Source organism: Bubalus bubalis, chromosome 12 (genome assembly GCF_019923935.1).
Source record: "Bubalus bubalis isolate 160015118507 breed Murrah chromosome 12, NDDB_SH_1, whole genome shotgun sequence".
NCBI lineage: Eukaryota > Metazoa > Chordata > Mammalia > Artiodactyla > Bovidae > Bubalus > Bubalus bubalis.
In genome coordinates, this window is record NC_059168.1 from 16,730,270 (window position 1) to 16,749,161 (window position 18,892).

Sequence of the window (18,892 nt, forward strand, 5' to 3'; positions counted from 1 at the left end):
AAATGAGTCAGCTCTTCGCATCAGGTGGCCAAAGTATTGGAGTTACTTATTATTTATAAAACACAGGAATTCTAGCACAGTGCCTGTTAATGCAGATAATATTCCTTTCTAGGCTTTTATTAAATTTTCATTCCTTTCTGTTTGGATCCATCTTCAGCTAGCAAGGTTTTCAAAGTACAAAGTTTTGACATGGAAAAAAAAAAAGAGCTATAGCCATAAGAAACTTCTTCACACAAGGTACACCTATGACTGATTCCTGTTGATGTTTGACAGAAAGCAACACAATTCTGTAAATCAATTATTTTTCAATTAAAAAATAAATTTTAAAAAGAAAGACACTCTGGAGGAAGAAACTTCTTCTCTTTCTAGATATAGTAGGTGATAAGCTTCACACAGGAATGAAACACATTTGCCCTTGGTGAATTGACAGCCAACCTGGAAACTGAATAAACTCATCTAACCTGGTTAAATCAGATAGGTAAGCCTTCTTCTTTCCATACAAGTGAATAAGTGGTTGACTCACTGTACTAAGTACTAGAATTTGTGATAAACAATCCAGTTACTAGTCTACTGAAAGCTTCCTTGAGAAGTGGGAAACTTGTGTCTGTCTTCTCTACCAGTGTTATTCACTCAGTGGTGTCTGACTCTTTATGACCCCATGAACTGTAGCCTGTCAGGCTTCTCTGTCCATGGAATTCTCTAGGAAAGAATACTAGAGTGAGTTGCCATTTCCTTCTTCAGGGGATCTTCCCAACTCAGGGATCAAACCTTGATCTCCTGCATTGCAAGCAGATTCTTTACTATCTGAGCCACAAAGGAGTCACTCTTATCTCATATAAATAGGTATAGAAGAAAGAATTTAATGTAACTTCAAAAATACAGTTTTTCACATCCTATTTGCTATTTTAGAAATGTGGTAGGAGCTTATAAATATAATGATAAAAGTTATTATTAGGTAGACTTGGCTGCATTAAGCATGCCTGTAAAATATAGTTTCAAAATAATAATACACTCTATCAAAAGTAGTATACTTATGCAATTCTATGACTACTATCTCCAAATAGTTGTGTTCAACCTTTGAATACTTTTTTCTTTTACATTTAGAACACTGTAGAAAATTTGGATTCTAGGAAGATACTTCTTTTCAATAAATTAAATGCTGAATGATCTTTCAGATTAACAGTCAACATCTGTTACCCATAATTAATTGTCATCACTAATGAAAACAGGTGAGCTATTAGCACAGAGTGAGTCAGTCTAGTACATTTTACATTGAAATTGGGTGAACCAAAGCATTTTCAGGTTGCCATCTTCCTCAGTATAAAACATTTCAAAGGATTTTCTGACTATTGAGAGAGTTCTCCTTCAGCAGCATGTGCGATCTGCCTGACCACTGTAGCTCTCTCTCCCTTGTAGTAGCTAACTTTGAAGAGAACAGGTGTCTCCAGTGGCTTTAGCATCTTCAATGGAACTTTCTTCCTTTGCACGAGTAAGTACACTTTCCTGAGGTTTGTCTTTTTTCACTAAGGGTCATTTGAAAGTTCAGATCTAACAGAACTACTTAAAAATCAGAATTAAATGTAGTAACATTAATTCAGCTTTTCTTTAGAACTTTTGCCTACTACCTTAATCTGCACCCTGTTTTTAACATCAACAAATGTTATGTCATTTTAAAAAACTGGGAAAAACTGATCATGAATCAAATAGAATGGAGAGTGGAGCCACTGTGGAAATAATTTCTCTTAACTATTCTGTTTTTGCCACATTGCTGATTTGTTTTTAAATAGTTAGCAAGACTAGATGTACTGCTTAATGATTCTGATAGAATTGTTTTCACTGAAAAGGCATAGCTAAAAGATGCCAGCAGGACTTGCAAGTTAAAAATATGAAGAGGAGGAGAAGGGAGTGGGGCATGGGGAGGAGGAGAATGGAGTGGGGAGCAGAAGAAAGGGTAGGAGGAAGAACATTTGAAAAATCTCATGAATTAATAGAAATCTTAAAGTTTCATGGCATTTCTTTTCAAGAGAAGTGAAAATGATACCCAGCTGTGGTATGGACTTTTCACAGGAGTTCTGTTCTCTGGAAGCTGGAAGGAAGCTAACCAATCCTGGCAAAATTGAGTTAGTTTGTTAGAATTGCAGAGGGACCAGGGAACATCAACCTGAATAATAAAAGAGAAATATTTAATAAAAGGAAAGATTAAAGACATTTTGTTAGTAAAGCTAGAAGCATAAAAGAAAGGATAACTGTGTTAGACTGGATCCTCCAAGAGCTGTTGCCAAGATAGGATGAAACTAGCAAACAGTTTATTAAGTCTCTGAAGCAGTTGCTAAAGAAAATATGAAGGGAGCCAACTGCCTTATGATCCAGCAATCCCACTGCTGGGCATACACACTGAGAAAACCAGAAGGGAAAGAGACACGAGTACCCCAATGTTCATCGCAGCACTGTTTATAATAGCCAGGACATGGAAACAACCTAGATGTCCATCAGCAGATGAATGGATAAGAAAGCTGTGGTACATATACACAATGGAGTATTATTCAGCCATTAAAAAGAATACATTTGAATCAGTTCTAATGAGGTGGATGAAACTGGAGCCTATTATACAGAGTGAAGTAAGCCAGAAAGAAAAACACCAATACAGTATACTAACGCATATATATGGAATTTAGAAAGATGGTAACAATAACCCAGTGTACGAGACAGCAAAAGAGACACTGATGTATAGAACAGTCTTATGGACTCTGTGGGAGAGGGAGAGGGTGGGAAGATTTGGGAGAATGGCATTGAAACATGTAAAATATCATGTATGAAATGAGATGCCAGTCCAGGTTCGATGCACGATACTGGATGCTTGGGGCTGGTGCACTGGGACGACCCAGAGGGATGGAATGGGGAGGGAGGAGGGAGGAGGGTTCAGGATGGGGAACACATGTATACCTGTGGCAGATTCATTTTGATATTTGGCAAATCTAATACAGTTATGTAAAGTTTAAAAATAAAATAAAATTAAAAAAAAAAAAAAAAAGAAGGCTGGAAGAGCTTGTAGACCACAATGCAAGTCTAACCCTGAGTGAAGGAGAGGGAAGGAGAGGGAAGGAGGGTTGAGTGCAAGCATCCTTGACTGCTGGGCAGTCTAAGGGATGTCTGGCAAGGCTTGTCAGGTTGTCCTCAAGCCAGAGTCAGATGTCAGAAGTGTCTCCTGGGTGTCCTAGCATCATATCTGCCTTAGTTTCCCTGACCTCTAACAATTGATTGTTTATACCCCTAGACATTTACAAGTGATATAGAAATACTCACATTTGATGCTTACTCAAATCTATCTCTTACTCCAGACCCCAGAAAGTCTCCGCTCTTTCAGCCCTTTTCTTCCATGACCTGACTGGGTAGTCAGTAAGCTCTCTCTTCCCACATTAGGCCTCTTCTCTTTCCACAGGTCCACTATTAGTCATTTCCTCATTCCCAAATTAATAAATAAATCAGAATTGGACTTTCCCCATCATTCCACATATTCCACCTATCCCCCCATTCTGATAATGAGCCAGGATAATGATTTGGGCCTCTGGGCTCAAAATAATTTTGTACCCTATATTTGTAAGTCTTCAAATGTTTGGTTACTCCTTCCTTCCTCATTATATGGTCACCCAATAAATAGGTCCTTTTATGCAGAGTCTGGAGCATCATTTTAGTCTTTATTCAGATCTGAGATTGTGAACTTTTATTGGATGATCACCTTCTCTCACCTTAAGCACCTTGTTACTTGCCTGTCTGTTTTGCTGTAAGTTCCACATTTCTTGCTGGTTAATCTCCTTGGCTACACGTCTTACCTTGGGGGTTCTTTATGGCAGTTATGACTTCATTACTTCTGAGAATCAAACCCCATGATCTGGCCTTGATTATTTCAGGGTCCAAGATCCCCATGAACCTTAATGAGCTCAACTTTGTTACCTATTCCCCTAGGTCTTGGGTCCCAGGCCTGTAGAGCATAGCTACTATTAATACAGATCTTTTTAATGATTCTAGGGCCCTTTCACCTTTTCATTTCTGATGGCCTTGGGGAGTGCATTGTCCTTTGAGTCCTCTTATATTAATAGACCATAATCTTCTGCTGTGTCATCTGGTCTTATTTAGCATATTCAGTGTGGCCTGTCCATGTCCCTCAGCCTCTTTATTCCTTTCTCTACATCTACCAGGGTAGGGGAGTCATTTCTATCTCATTGTGATTAGCGGTCTCTCTCTCTCTCTTTTTTTTATCAAGGCTTCTAAGAACCACTTCAACAGTAAGATTTCCCCATTCTCTTAGGTCCTATGTCCTGAAAATGACCCTCAAATTAAAGAATTTCTGCTAGCTAGTCTTATGTTCTAGCCTATTAATCATTCACATTCCAAGTCCAATCCCAGGAACACTCCTCTGGTTCCTGCTGGTAACAAGTGGCTAGCTTTTTGCATTTGGAAGATTTGGGAGAATGGCATTGAAACATGTAAAATATCATGTATGAAATGAGATGCCAGTCCAGGTTCGATGCACGATACTGGATGCTTGGGGCTGGTGCACTGGGACGACCCAGAGGGATGGAATGGGGAGGGAGGAGGGAGGAGGGTTCAGGATGGGGAACACATGTATACCTGTGGCGGATTCATTTTGATATTTGGCAAATCTAATACAGTTATGTAAAGTTTAAAAATAAAATAAAATTAAAAAAAAAAAAATAAAGTGCATAGCCCAGCAGATCCCAGCAGGGTTTTGCTTGGAGTTTAATCCTAGTTGTTGGCCTGGAAGCTAGATTGGAGATGGAAGAAATTCCTCAGGAGCCACCTGCTGCCTTCTTGGGGAGAGGCTTCTACAGCATTTGCTAGGATGATAGAAATTCTAGCATCTATTGAAAAGTTTAGGCCACCTCTGCAAGCCCAAGGAGTCCTGGGTATATTGCAGAGCAAACATCTTCAAGGCTTTCCATCTAGATGTTTTCATCCCATGTTTTGGGGCTATAGATATTTTTCCCACCAGGTCCCTGACCTTCATATACAGACTTGCCAAGACAGAACATTCAAATGTCTTTGGAGCTTTACTACACAAACAATTACATATTCACTTTGCTTCCCCACTATGTCTGCCCTTCCACGGCAGGAGAGACGCTATCACGGAGGCTCTTTAGATCCCACACTTACCCATGAGGTGCTTGTTAATAGATCCTCAGACTCTCATTATCTTTCTGCAGGATATCAATACAACTTTAAAGTAATCAGCCAACTTGGCTCTCTTTGTCATTATTGTTCCCATAATTTTCAAATGCCTGCATCACTGCATCTTGCACAGAATTCCTTTCCACCAATATATTTTTCCTGGATCACCATCATGAAATCTTTAACAAATATTCTACCATCTTTTGTCAGGCACTATCTGCACCTCATTTATCAACCAGGATGGAGTCCTCTTCATTTATCAGTTGGTGGGTGAGCCAATTCTAAGTCCCCATTTTACTGCCTATTTTCCAGAATCACTCCTGATACCATTTGTTAGTCCAGATCCTCTGAGAAGCAGAGGTGGAGTTAAATATGCAAGGATTTTAGTAGGAGGAAGCTCTGAGAGGAAATGAGGAGGGAGCCCAAGAAAGCTGGAAGAGACTCGAGGCCACAATGTAAATCTGACCAAGTGTAGGAAAGCAGGAAGCAAAGGTGAGCAGAAGTGCCCTGGTCAGCTGTGTGTCCTACTGTAGTTTCAGCAAGGTCACCAGCAAGCCCCAGACTTGCTGGGTCAAAGACTGGGGTCTCCCAGCGTTGGACCTGCTTCAGTGTACCTGCTATGATCAGTCATTGGCTAGAAGCAGTTTCTGGGATGCTGTGAGGCCTGGGCCTGAGCGTGGTAACAGATTTCAAAGCACAAGACGTGGTCAATTTTAGTCCCTGTTGTTGGGAATCTGAAACTTCCACTTTTAGGGCCGCCCTGACTAATAGAGGAAAGGCAAGATATCTGTAAAACTGGACCCTGTTCTGATGTCCATCCTTAAAGAAATTAGGATGCTAATTTAACCAAATATGGTGTGTCAAAATAGGAGTGGAAGGGGTCATATAAAACTAATATAGTATATATAAAACTAATATGTCTTTATATAAGCACTAGGTTTGTCTTTTTGTAAGAGTAAGGGTTTTTCTTTCATCTCAGTAATTCTGAGTCTCTAGTCTTCAAAAGGAGATCCAACCAGTCTATCCTGAAAGAAATAAGTCCTGAATATTCATTGGAAAGACTGAGACTGAAGCTGAAACTCCAATACTTTGGCCACTTATGCAAAGAACTAACTCACTGGAAAAGACCCTGATGCTGGGAAAGGTTGAAGGTGGGAGGAAAAGGGGACAACAGAGGATGAGATAGTTAGATGGCATCACTGACTCAATGGACATGAATTTGAGTAAGCTCCGGGAATTGGTGATGGACAGGGAGGCCTGGTGTGCTGCAGTCCATGGGTTCACAAAGAATCGGACATGACTGAGTGACTAAACTGAATCTTTAACAAGATTTTATGCAAATTTAGGCTCTCTTGTAATTAGTGTACAGTATTGGCCAGTATTACAGTGATGTAATGTTTACTTATTGCTAAAGTGTAAATTGAGCTTTTGGCTTAAAATAATGTATTTCAGTAAATCCAGTTTGAGAAATGTTGGGATAGAAAATTATCTCCTGCTGCTGCTGCTGCTAATTCGCTTCAGTCGTGTTCGACTCTGTGTGACCCCATAGACGGTAGCCCACCAGGCTCCCCCGCCCCTGGGATTTGGGGTTTAAAAATTTATATTTTTAAGGGCAAGGTGTAAGGTTATCAGTTTCATGCTGCTGACTTTATGATTCTACAAGTTAATTTTAATTCTTTATATGTGTCCAGAATATAAACTTTATCGTTGATAGTCAACAAGAACATATTAGCCTCAAATATGCACCTCTGTTAACGTCAGTTTTTAAGATGACATCTTGCAAGCTCTCTAATTGCCTTTTTTTTTTTCCTTTTAAGATGATCAGCAGCTTAAACAGCTCAGAAGGCTTTGTAAAATTACTGGGAACATATGATATCCTAGCCCCTAATATTTACATCAAATATCAAGAAAAGTTATTTCATTTTTATCCAATTATTTAGGAAACTAAAAGTAGTTACTTAATTATTGGATATCTGGACTACCAACTAGATCCTCAAAATGACCAGTTTAAACCCTGGGAACTGAGAGACCGCTGTACAGGTATTGAACAGGGAACCAGTTTCTGTACACTCTAGAATTTGTCTTTTAAGTGGTTGGAAATAAACAACATTATATCTCTTTAATAGAAAGGAAAAGTACCCTAAAGAATCCTCCCCTGCAGAAACCTTTCATTGCTTCAAGATCCTTTAGAATTATGGTGTCTCCAAAGTGATTTATTATTGGATGTACTGAACCACGTAAATCAATGTTATCTTGAAGTTCAAACAGATCAGGTAAGAGGAACCACTAAATAACATCAAAGCTGTTGTAAAGAACAACTCAGGAGGATGATAAAAGGAGTCCTGAGATTTGATCCATGTGTATAAACAATACTGTGCCTGCTCCTTCTAATTATAAATACACAAAATTTGATTAATCATAATGTGAAATTTTCTCAAGGGAAAAACTTACTCCACTAACTCAACTATTACATGTTTCTTGTCATTTTAACATGACAGAGCATCCTTATAGCTCTGAGAATAAGAAACACTTTGGCATATGGATCTGAGAATGAATTATTTTTTTTTGTATATACAAAGTTCTGACAAAGCCATGTGAAGGCTGAATGATGTGCTGAGTGGTTTTAAAATATTTCATCAAGAATCTTTGAATTTTTCAAGAAAAGAAAAATACTGTTTACCGTTATAAGGAAAGTTGACAGAAATAACACTCAAATATGAACAAATTGAGTTCCAATTTATCTGAACTTATTTTTTAAAAATAATTTCAGACCTACAAGGGCATTTCTTTTATATATCTCTGATTAAGATATTGAACAAAACATGTTTTTGTTTTTTTTCAACATTTGGATTTTAGTGTCAGAGAAGTGAGTGACGTTTTCTGACTGCCTCTCTGACTTCCTTTTCACAAGACTCAGAGCTCTTGCTGTTGACATTGAATGAAGTGGAGAGCAAAAGAGACATGAAAAAACTCTCTTCAAAAAGTTTAACTATTAGTATTCCTCACAATAATTCATACAATCCTTACAATCAGTCAAGTCTTCAAATAGATATACTGTCTGATATTATTCATCTCCATCTTCTTCACAGTTGAGCTAACCATTTTACAATGTAGGTTTCAGAAGTCAAATAGAAGCATACATGTCTTAGGCTTTTAAAAAATATATTAAGAGCTCCTCCCAATAGAAAGTTGTCCCTGGTAAACTTGAAAAGGCCTCTTTATTTTTGATGTATAAACTTTTATCTGGAAATAATTTCAGACTTACAAAATTGCATGAATACTATTGCATGAATAATACTATCACAAAGAACACATTTGTATACCTTTTCTCAGGATTTATTATTAACATTTTACCATTTGTTTTATAATGTGCGTTCTTTTTTCCTGTCTCTCTCTCTATATATATAAAATCATGTAAAATATGTATATATTATTTGATTCTTTTCTTTCTGTCATAACAAGTTGTTCAGGGTTATGCTTATCTTGTACTTAGTACATACACACAAATACACATACATGCACACAATACACATACATATGTACACATACAATACACATACATTCTGCTCATAACCTTATTCATGCTTTACTCTTAGCTAGAAATTATGAAGCACTCATGAGTATATGAGATATATTCATGAAAATATGAAATATCCATGAAATACTTAATGGCAATTGCTTTATCAACATCTTCCCAGTCTTTGGCTGAATCTCATCCTTGTATTGATTATCTTGTTTCTCTTTCTTTTCTGTAAGATTTTTATTTTTCCCTCCTACTTTTTTCATTTTACTGTCTCATCTCCAAAGGTTACACCTTCTTCATATATATGATTCTGTTCCAGAAGCAGTGCGTCTTTGAGGCTGCCACTTCTGGTCCTATATACTTTCAAGTTTTCCTTGCACGCTAGGTTGCTTCAGTCGTGTCCAACTCTTTGCAACCCTATGGACTGTAGCCCACCAAGTTCCTCTGCCCATGGGATTCTCCAGGCAAGAATACTGGAGTGGTTGCTGTGCCCTCCTCCAGGGGATCTTCCCAACCAAGGGACCAAACTTGCATCTCTTTTGTCTCGAGCATCAGCAGGTGGGTTCTTTACCATTAGCACCATCTGAGAAACCCTTCAAGTTCCTTTCCTGTGGTCAGTTCTATGGATTAGCACGTTCTGATATATGCTCAGTATTTTAACATTTATTTTTGAACATGTTCTTTCTGAGAATGATTTTTGTCTATGCCTTGAAAGGATTCAAATGAGCCTCCCCAAAATATGCCACTTTGTCATATGCTTTACTTTGAGCTGAAGTCAATCAAAGCCCAGAACACTCAGAGTGTTTATTCCCTGTTAACTGCCTAAAGGAATTTTGATAGAGGGCTTGATTCAGGAAGAGAACTGTCACTGGAGATAACTACAAGGAAGATGCACTATGTATGGTAGGCTTGGGGGAGGCTATTTAGGGCCTGGAAATCAAATCTTCTTTGTCCAATTGTTGCTGCATGGCATGGCATAGCAAACATTTGTTTACTGAACATTTGTTCTTATCATCTTTCTGTGGAAGAGGCAAGAATACTGGAGTGGGTTACCATTCCCTACCCCAGGAGATCTTCTGACCCAGGAATCGAACCCACATCTCCAGAACTCCTGCATTGGCGAGCAGATTCTTTACCATTGTCCACCTGGGAAGCCCAAATCCTTATCCATTTGTCTTAGCTTCAGTTCAGTTCAGTCCTTCAGTGGTGTCTGACTGTTTTCCCATGGACTGCAGCATGCCAGGCCTCCCTGTCCATCGACAACTTCTGGAGTTTACTCAAACTCATGTCCATTGAGTCAGTGATGCCAGCCAACCATCTCGTCCTCTGTCGTCCCCTTCTCCTCCTGCCTTCAATCTTTCCCAACATCAGGGTCTTTTCAAATGAGTTGGTTCTTTGCATCCAGTGGCCAAACTATTGGAGTTTCAGCTTCAGCATCAGTCCTTCCAATGAATATTCAGGACTGATTTCTTTTAGGATTGACTGGTTGGATCTCCTTGCAGTCCAAGGGATTCTCAAGAGTCTTCTCCAATACCACAGTTCAAAAACATAAATTCTTCAATGCTCAGCTTTCTTTATAGTCCAACTCTCACATCCAAACATGACTACTGGAAAAAACATATCTTTGACTAGATGGACCTTTGTTGGCAAAGTAATGTCTCTGCTTTTTAATATGCTGTCTAGGTTGGTCATAACTTTTCTTCCAAGGAGCAAGCGTCTTTTAATTTCATGGCTGCAATCACCATCTGCAGTGATTTTGGAGCCCAAAAAGATAAAGTCTGTCACTGTTTACACTGCTTCCCCATCTATTTGCCATGAAGTGATGGGACCAGATGCCATGATCTTAGTTTTCTGAATGTTGAGCTTTAAGCCAACTTTTTCACTCTCCTGTTTCACTTTCATCAAGAGGCCCTTTAGTTCTTTGCTTTCTGCCATCAGGGTGGTGTCATCTGCATATCTGAGTTTATTGATATTTCTCCCGGCAATCTTGATTCCAGCTTGTGCTTCATCCAGCCCACAATTTCTCAAAATGCTTTCTCATGAACATTTCTCAGCATTTCTCATTCTTAGTTTAGAATGACATAAAAGCCACGATTGCCTGACTGCTGTGGATCTCACAGTCTTAGGGGACCCCTTGTTGTTGTTCAGTCACTCAGTCATGTCTGACTCTTTGTGACCCCATGGACTGCAGCACACCAAGCTTCCCTATGCTTCACCATCTCCTGGAGCTTGCTCAAACTAATGCCAGTTGAGTTGGTGATGCCATTCAACCATCTAGTCCTCTGTTGTTCCCTTCTCCTCCTGCCCTCAATCTTTCCCAGCCTCAGTGTGTTTTCTAATCAGTCGGCTCTTCGCATCAGGTGGCCAAAATATTGGAGCTTCACCTTCAGTATCAGTCCTTCCTATGTATATTCAGGGTTGATTTCCTATACATCTGTAATTAAAATTTTCTCCTGTTAATTTGTCGTATGTGAATTTGATGGTATCAGTCTAAGAACCAAGAGGACAGAGGAAAGTTTTTCCCTCTTCTACAGCTTTGGCTCTTCATCTTCACTGTCCTCTTGTTCTTACTCAAGGAGAATTGCTCACCTTCTCTCTTCTGCTCCCTCACCCACAGGCTTGTAGCACAGACTGGGCAGTGAGAGAGACATTGGGATTATTGCTTTGTTTCTTCTATACTTACAGATAATTATAAAATTGCATTTCCCTGTCTCCCAATAATGCTTGAAATATTGATTCTATGTGGCTTATTTCTTCTCCCTGTTGATTTTATGGAGTGCTGATCAATTAAAAATAGTTTCATGCCTTTTGAAAAACCTTTAAAATATTACAAGCATAGAATAAATGTTTTCATAGAAACTGTCATTCAGATTTATATATTTAGAGTTAGAGAGACATATGAGCTAGATTAATTCAGTTAATTTGGGGGGAGTGGCTAGTAGGTCAGAAAGTGAAAAGGACCATGAGTACTATAGCCAGATGGCAGAGGGCAAAGCAGGGATGATGCAAGAGAGCAAAAATATACTGGCTCTGAAAAGCTCTGGGGAACAAGGATGTTTTTGATCATCTCTCAAGCAAGAGGTTTTGAAAATCAACAATGTTAACACAAAGCTTCTGGGGAAATGGTATCCTCAAGCTAGAGCTATGAGGAGGGGATATTCTGTGAATACTTGGTTTCTAGAAAATTGAAAGTTGGTGAATAGTGGCACATTCAGATTGGAGAGGCTAAGTAGGACAGTATCAGGATGAAAGTACAATATGGAGAAAGACTAAGGATGGCTGGGATGCACCAATCCCAGGGCGGGATGAACTGTTCTTAAATGTTACATAGAAATCACATACAAAGTAGCTTCAATGAAGGCACAGATAAGTCTGCACTTTGAGTCAGAAGTTTAAACAATGGTCCAGGCAAAGTGCCTTAGAAGAAACATGTCTCACCAATGAGCACTAAGGCAGACACAGGCAGAAGTTCCTGATTGAGTCTGTAGGGGAGGAAAAGTATTTTTTCTCTAGACGTCTACATTTTCAACTGGGGTTTTTGTAACAAAAGAGATTAGCAACAGACAGCAAAATTTTCAGATATGTATTTCTATTTATATATACATGGGAGAAATTCAGTCATAAATAGTTTAAAGGGATGTTTCAGACTGAGACACTTATACCATTTTAGGCTAAAAAAGAGGGGGCAGTGGACTTCTGGACAAGAGGAGGCAAATTATGGGAAGGTAACCAGGAGAAGCATAGCAAAAAAGGGTAAGATTTGTTGTGCAGGTTGGAGTGGTACTTTCTCCATTGATGAGTCTCTTGTGAAGAAGAGTTATCCTTCTCTTCCGGGTACAAAGAGAGATTTCCTTTACAAAATGTAAATTTTCTTTACAATAGGGAAACTCATTTTCTTTCCTAAGAGCTTGTCCTGTGCCAGCTATTTCTTGAAATTATCAACTCAACTTTATCTTTATGTCAAATAAGCATTATTTTGGGGTGACATGTTTTGGTTTACAAATCAAAATCCTGGTGTGTGGACCTGAAGCTTTTGAAGATAAGGATTTGAATGGAGCTGGAGATCTACATCTCATCTACTGAGAGCTTTAGTCCTTTCCTTCAGTTCAGTTCAGTCGCTCAGTTGTGTCCAAACTCTTTGCAACCCCATGAATCTCAGCCCGCCAGGTCTCCCTGTCCATCACCAACTCCCGGAGTTCACTCAGACTCACGTCCATCGAGTCAGTGATGCCATCCAGCCATCTCATCCTCTGTCGTCCCCTTCTCCTCTTGCCCCCAATCCCTCCCAGCATGAGAGTCTTTTCCAATGAGTCAACTTTTCGCATGAGGTGGCCAAAGTACTGGAGTTTCAGCTTTAGCATCATGCCTTCCAAAGAAATCCCAGGGCTGATCTTCAGAATGGACTGGTTGGATCTCCTTGCAGTCCAAGGGACTCTCAAGAGTCTTCTCCAACACCACAGTTCAAAAGCATCAATTCTTTGGTGCTCAGCCTTCTTCACAGTCCAGCTCTCACATCCATACATGACCACAGGAAAAACCATAGCCTTGACTAGACGAACCTTTGTTGGCAAAGTAATGTCTCTGCTTTTGAATATGCTATCTAGGTTGGTCATAACTTTCCTTCCAAGGAGTAAGCGTCTTTAATTTCATGGCTGCAGTCACTGTATGCCAATCCACTCTTCCTTGCCTCCAATACTGCAAGAGAGATATCTAATGTCAGTGTCATCACCTTCTCCTTGTGTGGGGTATAGTATGATACCTAGATATGTATCCTTCATTCATAACTCAGTGAACTCTCTCAATCTGTGGACCTAGTGCTCTCTGTAATTTAAGGATGTTGTTTCTAATGATATGATTAATGCCTTTCTTTCATCCTTTTTATTCTTTAGAAGTCTCCATTAGTCACTGTCTCTTTTCCCTCAGTTCCCCTTCTCTCTATACTTTGCCTCCAGTCTGATATGGCTTTCTTGTATTTTGCCTTCTAGACCATTAAAGCACGTTTCAACAGTGTCATCTCCAATTTCAGTGCATTTACTGAATTGTTAACCTAGGAAAAGCTATGCTAAACCATGGTCCCTACTCAACTTTAATTTCCTAAAGTTTTGTACTATTGTTTTAAATTCGAGTTTTCATTTGTTTTTTATATGTGTTCTATGTGTTGTGACTGACACTTCAGAGGCTGAGAGGGATAACTAGAACTAGTTCTTTATTTTTAGTTCATTATGGCTTAAGCATGATCACTGAAGGGTGTGATTGCAATCTGGCACTGGTAGATTTCCAGCTGGCTGCTTCTCTTGGAGACAAGGCCTCAGATTTAGAAGCTGCATGATGCTGGTTCATAGCTGAAATACCTGGAAGAAGTCTACCTGTTTTCTAGTTTCTTCTGAATCTCACAGTTTCAGAGTCATGGAAAATTTTGTTCAGTTATTCAACTCCTTTAGTATTGTGGGGTGCAGGGGTCAGTCAAACCTACATAGGGTCATTGTCAAATGGTACCCTTTTCCTACCATGAAGAGGTGCTCTCAACAAATCTCTGAGTGCCAGTATCTTCCCAGAATATGCTACTTGCTGACTTATACCCTGGGTCCCTGATAATGTCTCCAGGTGCTTGTTTAGTGCACCATGAAAAAAGGCCTGTACCATTATCTGTAGTGAGATTCCCTTAAAGTAGTGTTACCTGATAAAATACAGGACATCCAATTAAATCTGAATTTTAGATACACAAATAATGTTTTTTAGGGGCATACAGTAAAAAAAAAAGTAGTTTTCATTGTTTATCTGAAGATCAATGTAACTGAGCACCCTGTATTTTTATTTGCCATACTACCACAGAGTTCAAGACTATCTTGCACACAGCTTCCTGTAGGGTTAGGCAGAAGGTTGACACAGAAGGAACACCTAAATTGGTTTCCAGAAGTGGAGGAAAGAGGTTCATCACCATTTCCCCAAATCTCTTTATTCTGCAATTTTCTACTTCCCTTTTCACTTTGCCTATCACATATATTCTCCACAGTAAATAAGACCTTATGAGCTGACCCAGGAAATAAAAATAACTACAATAAAAGCTTTCCCCATTAGAATCATGTGCCTGTGAATACAAATATTTAAAACACTTTGGTTTTTTTCCAGATCACTGATTCTATTTTTATTATGTTTGATTGCAAAGCAAAATCTAGCTATAAACTATTTTTAAGATAACCATTAACATTTAAATTTACAATTAAATTAACAATTTAAAGTGAATAATTAAAAGACAATTAAAGGAATACTTGATAAAAGGGAAACAAAACAATAAAAAAGGAAAAGAAGAAAAAGAAAGAGTGAAAAGTTAGTAGCAGATTATTGGAAATTTAAGTTTAAAGTCACTAAATAGGATAAAGAAATGCACAGTAAAAAAAAATGCACAGTATAATAAAAGCACAGTTTATTAAGAAAATATATTAGTCATACATTTATATCTTACACAAAAAAATAGCTAAAAACAAAGAAATGCAAGAATTTACTAGAAATATAACACAGTGGAAGTCTTCCCTATGCCCAAAATTAGGCAAATTGAGTTACCACAGTGAAGTAACAGATACTTAGGAGAGGAAATTAATTTTTAGGAATAAGTAGTTATAACATCTATTGGTGAAAGGCTTGTGGAGCAAAAAGTACTCTCATAGGGTTAAAAAAAAACTGGTGGAAAATAAAGTGGTATAAAAATTTGGAAAAGCAACTGGTAGCATCTATTAAATTGAACTTTCAAAAATCTTTTGGCCCAGCAACCTCATTAATGGTAATCCTTTCCATAAAAGAAAAAGCATTAGTATATGAAGTCAGGCAGACATAAATATTTACTGTGGTATTGTTTGCAAAGATTAAAAAAATATGGAAATCAAATTACTGCCTCTCAAGAGGAAAATGACCAAATGCTACCCTCATCAAGGGATATATGTCAGTTGAAATGGAGGGAGTTACAGGAGTTACAAGCTGAGAAAGAAAATCAAGATGCAGAAAAATACATATAATGTGATATTTTAATTTATTTTTATTTGTCACTTAATGCATAAATTTATATAGAGTTGAATGAACAAATGAAGAAGCATTGGTCAAAATATATATGGACACAGTTTCTATTTATGTTGATGAGTAAGAAGGAGAAGTAGAGAGAAAATGAAAAGGGAAACCCAAGAAGAAAAGGGAAAAAATAAAAATACTACCTCACAATAAAAACACTTACGACATGGTAACATGCATGAACTTACGTAAAGATGTAACATATTGCCTTATGTGTAAATAAATTAAATTGACTAATTCTTAAGAAAATCTTTGGATTCCTACCCAATATATACACATTACAGAAAAAGCATTCCAGATTTTTATCTCAGAGGTTATTTTTTCTCTGCCTCTCTTTTCTGTGAGTCTTGTTTATGTGTGTGTGTATATATATATATATATATATATATGTTTGTTGAAAGTTTGTGCCCTTAACAATCCCAGGTAGAATCTGCTGATCAGCTGAGGGGCTCACATTAGTGGTTTCTGTGTTGTCTGTTTCCTTCCTTTCTAAGCACTTCCCGCACAGCTCTGTGTCAGGTGTTGCGGAAATTCAGAAAACTGTATCACCCAATCCCAGTTTTGAAGGAGCTTTCAAAACAGTTGCAGAGACAAACCATGTGCACTTAAAATAGTGCAGCTTTAGAATAAACCACTGCAAATGCTGGTATAAACCAGGACGTAACTAAGAAATGCATGCAGTCTACATAAATAATAGTGTTTGTTATCGAATCCAAGCTCATACGGCTTGCTACATGACAAGTCAATAAATTGAGAGATGAGTTGTTGAGGCAAGGAATAATGATTTTATTTGGAAAGCCCACAGACCAAGAAGATGGTGGACTAGTGTTCCAAAGAACAATGTTACCTGAGTTAGAATTCAGGTTTCTTTAATGCAATAAGGGGAGAAGATGTAGCTCATTGTGCAAATTTCATGTCAGAATCTTTTGTTATTGCATTCCATCCACTAGATCAGGTCATGACGTTCTATAAAATTCCAATAAGAAAAATATTTTTCTCTGTTCTGAAGATTTTTATCCCTGTTATACCTTTAAAGGTTGGAGCCTTGAGAGTGGGTAATCCTGTATATTTCAGGCTATAGGCAACATTCTTGACTTGTATCAAAAGCAATAGAATACAAAGATTAAAGTAAAAGATACAAATCCAATTTGGAGTCAGGTTTGTTTTTCCCTATTACATGTTCATAAAAGGGAGAATTGGGGTTGGAATAATCAGGAGAGAGTTCCATGAGGCTATTAGAACAAGGACTGGGTTTCTAAAATATATGTCCAGGAAGTAGAAGGATAGAGGGTATTCTATAAAGGCACATCTTCTGAAAAAGAAACTAATAGTCTGTAGAAAAGAATGAAGAAACACCATAAATAAAAACATAGCATCATATTATTTGATAAGGAGAATGTCTATCCTGCAAGGGATGACTCTTTGCTAAATAAACTTACATCCAACTGCTTTCTGCACTGAGGCTGGAAAACAGATATACTCAACGTTAGCATTCCCTGAGGAGAATAACAGCTAACACTTCTTGAATAATCACTATGTTCCAGGAATTGTATATATTTAGAGTCAAGTAAACTGAGTCACAGATAGGCTAATACTTGCTCAGGGTCACATTGCTGGTGAGGGGTAGAACTGGGATTGGCGCCCAGGCTCCTAGTCACTTTCTTAATGCATTTTAACACCACATTTTTACAAGGCAGTGGTAGAGTGGCTGTTTGACTGGATATGGAAATAGCTTCATTACATAAGAGTGTACATTTTAAAACATTTATAAAAATGAGATTCTAGCTTTGCAAACCAACTTCCTACTGCCTCAGAGAAACACCTTCAGGACCAATGGTAATTAGAAAAAAGAATCTTTAGATGTCTTCTATAAGCACTGTTGTGGGAATGTTGCAGGTTACACATGGCAAAATTATAAACTTGCTATATAATTCATACAACTGTCAGCCCATGGGGAGCTACATATTTAAACCAATTTAAAATAAATCAGTAATTACCTTTCATGAGCTAATGAATCAAACATTTTGCTAAATGGAAGACAAATCATGTTTGAATCTCAGCCCTCAATCTCAGCTATAAATCCAACAATTCAATTACAAATACTGTGTTTGGCCTTTGTTTGGTTTAAAAACCAACTTTCTCTTTTTGCTCTGGAGATATCTAGATTTTTATCACCCACCAGCCACCTTATATACACTTGACATAAAAGTAATGCAGCTTGATTTGTTCCATGAGTTTTTTCAGTGAAAGAAATATCAATATATTGAGTGATCTTATCAAGGTAATTTAAAACATGAGAAATATTATAATTAAATCCTTTGTTTGAAACAGTGGAGATTAAAATGTCTGTAGAATCTAGAATAAGAAATTTCAAAAGACAAAACAAGTGAATAAACATAGCAAAGCAGAAATAGAGTTATATCTACAGGGAACAGACAGGTGGCTGCTAGAGGGGAGGGGAGGAGGAGGAGGAAAGCAAAAGGTGAGGGAGATTAAGTGGTACTAACTTGGGGTTGCAAATATATCACTATCTATCAATCTATCTATCTAATTTTTCTTTTTAGGCCTTATGCTGAGTTCTTTACATGTAGTATCCAAGTAGACTTATTAGCAATATTAGGTGATAGTATAATTACCATCCCTAATGTAGATAGCAAAAAGGTAAAAAAAAAAAAAAAAAAAATGACACCAGAAGATGAGGCACCCAGGTCAGAATGTGTCCATTATGCTACGGGGGAAGTGTAGGGAGAAATTTCTAATAGCTCTAGAAAAAAATGAAGCAGCTGTACCAAAGCAAAACAATACTCTGTTGTGAATGTGTCTGGTGGTGAAAGTAAAGTCCGGTACTGGAAAGAACAGTTATTGCCTGGGAACCTGGCATATCAGGTCCATGAATCAAGGTGAATGGACATGGTCAAGTAGGAGATGACAAGAGTGAACATTGACATTTTAGGAATCAGTAAACTAAAATGGACAGGAATGGGTGAATTTAATTCAGATGACCATTATATCTACTACTGTGGGCAAGAATAGCATAGTGAAATCGCTCAGTCATGTCGGACTCTTTGCGACCCCGTGGACTGTAGCCTACCAGGCTCCTCTGTCCATGGGATTTTCCAGGCA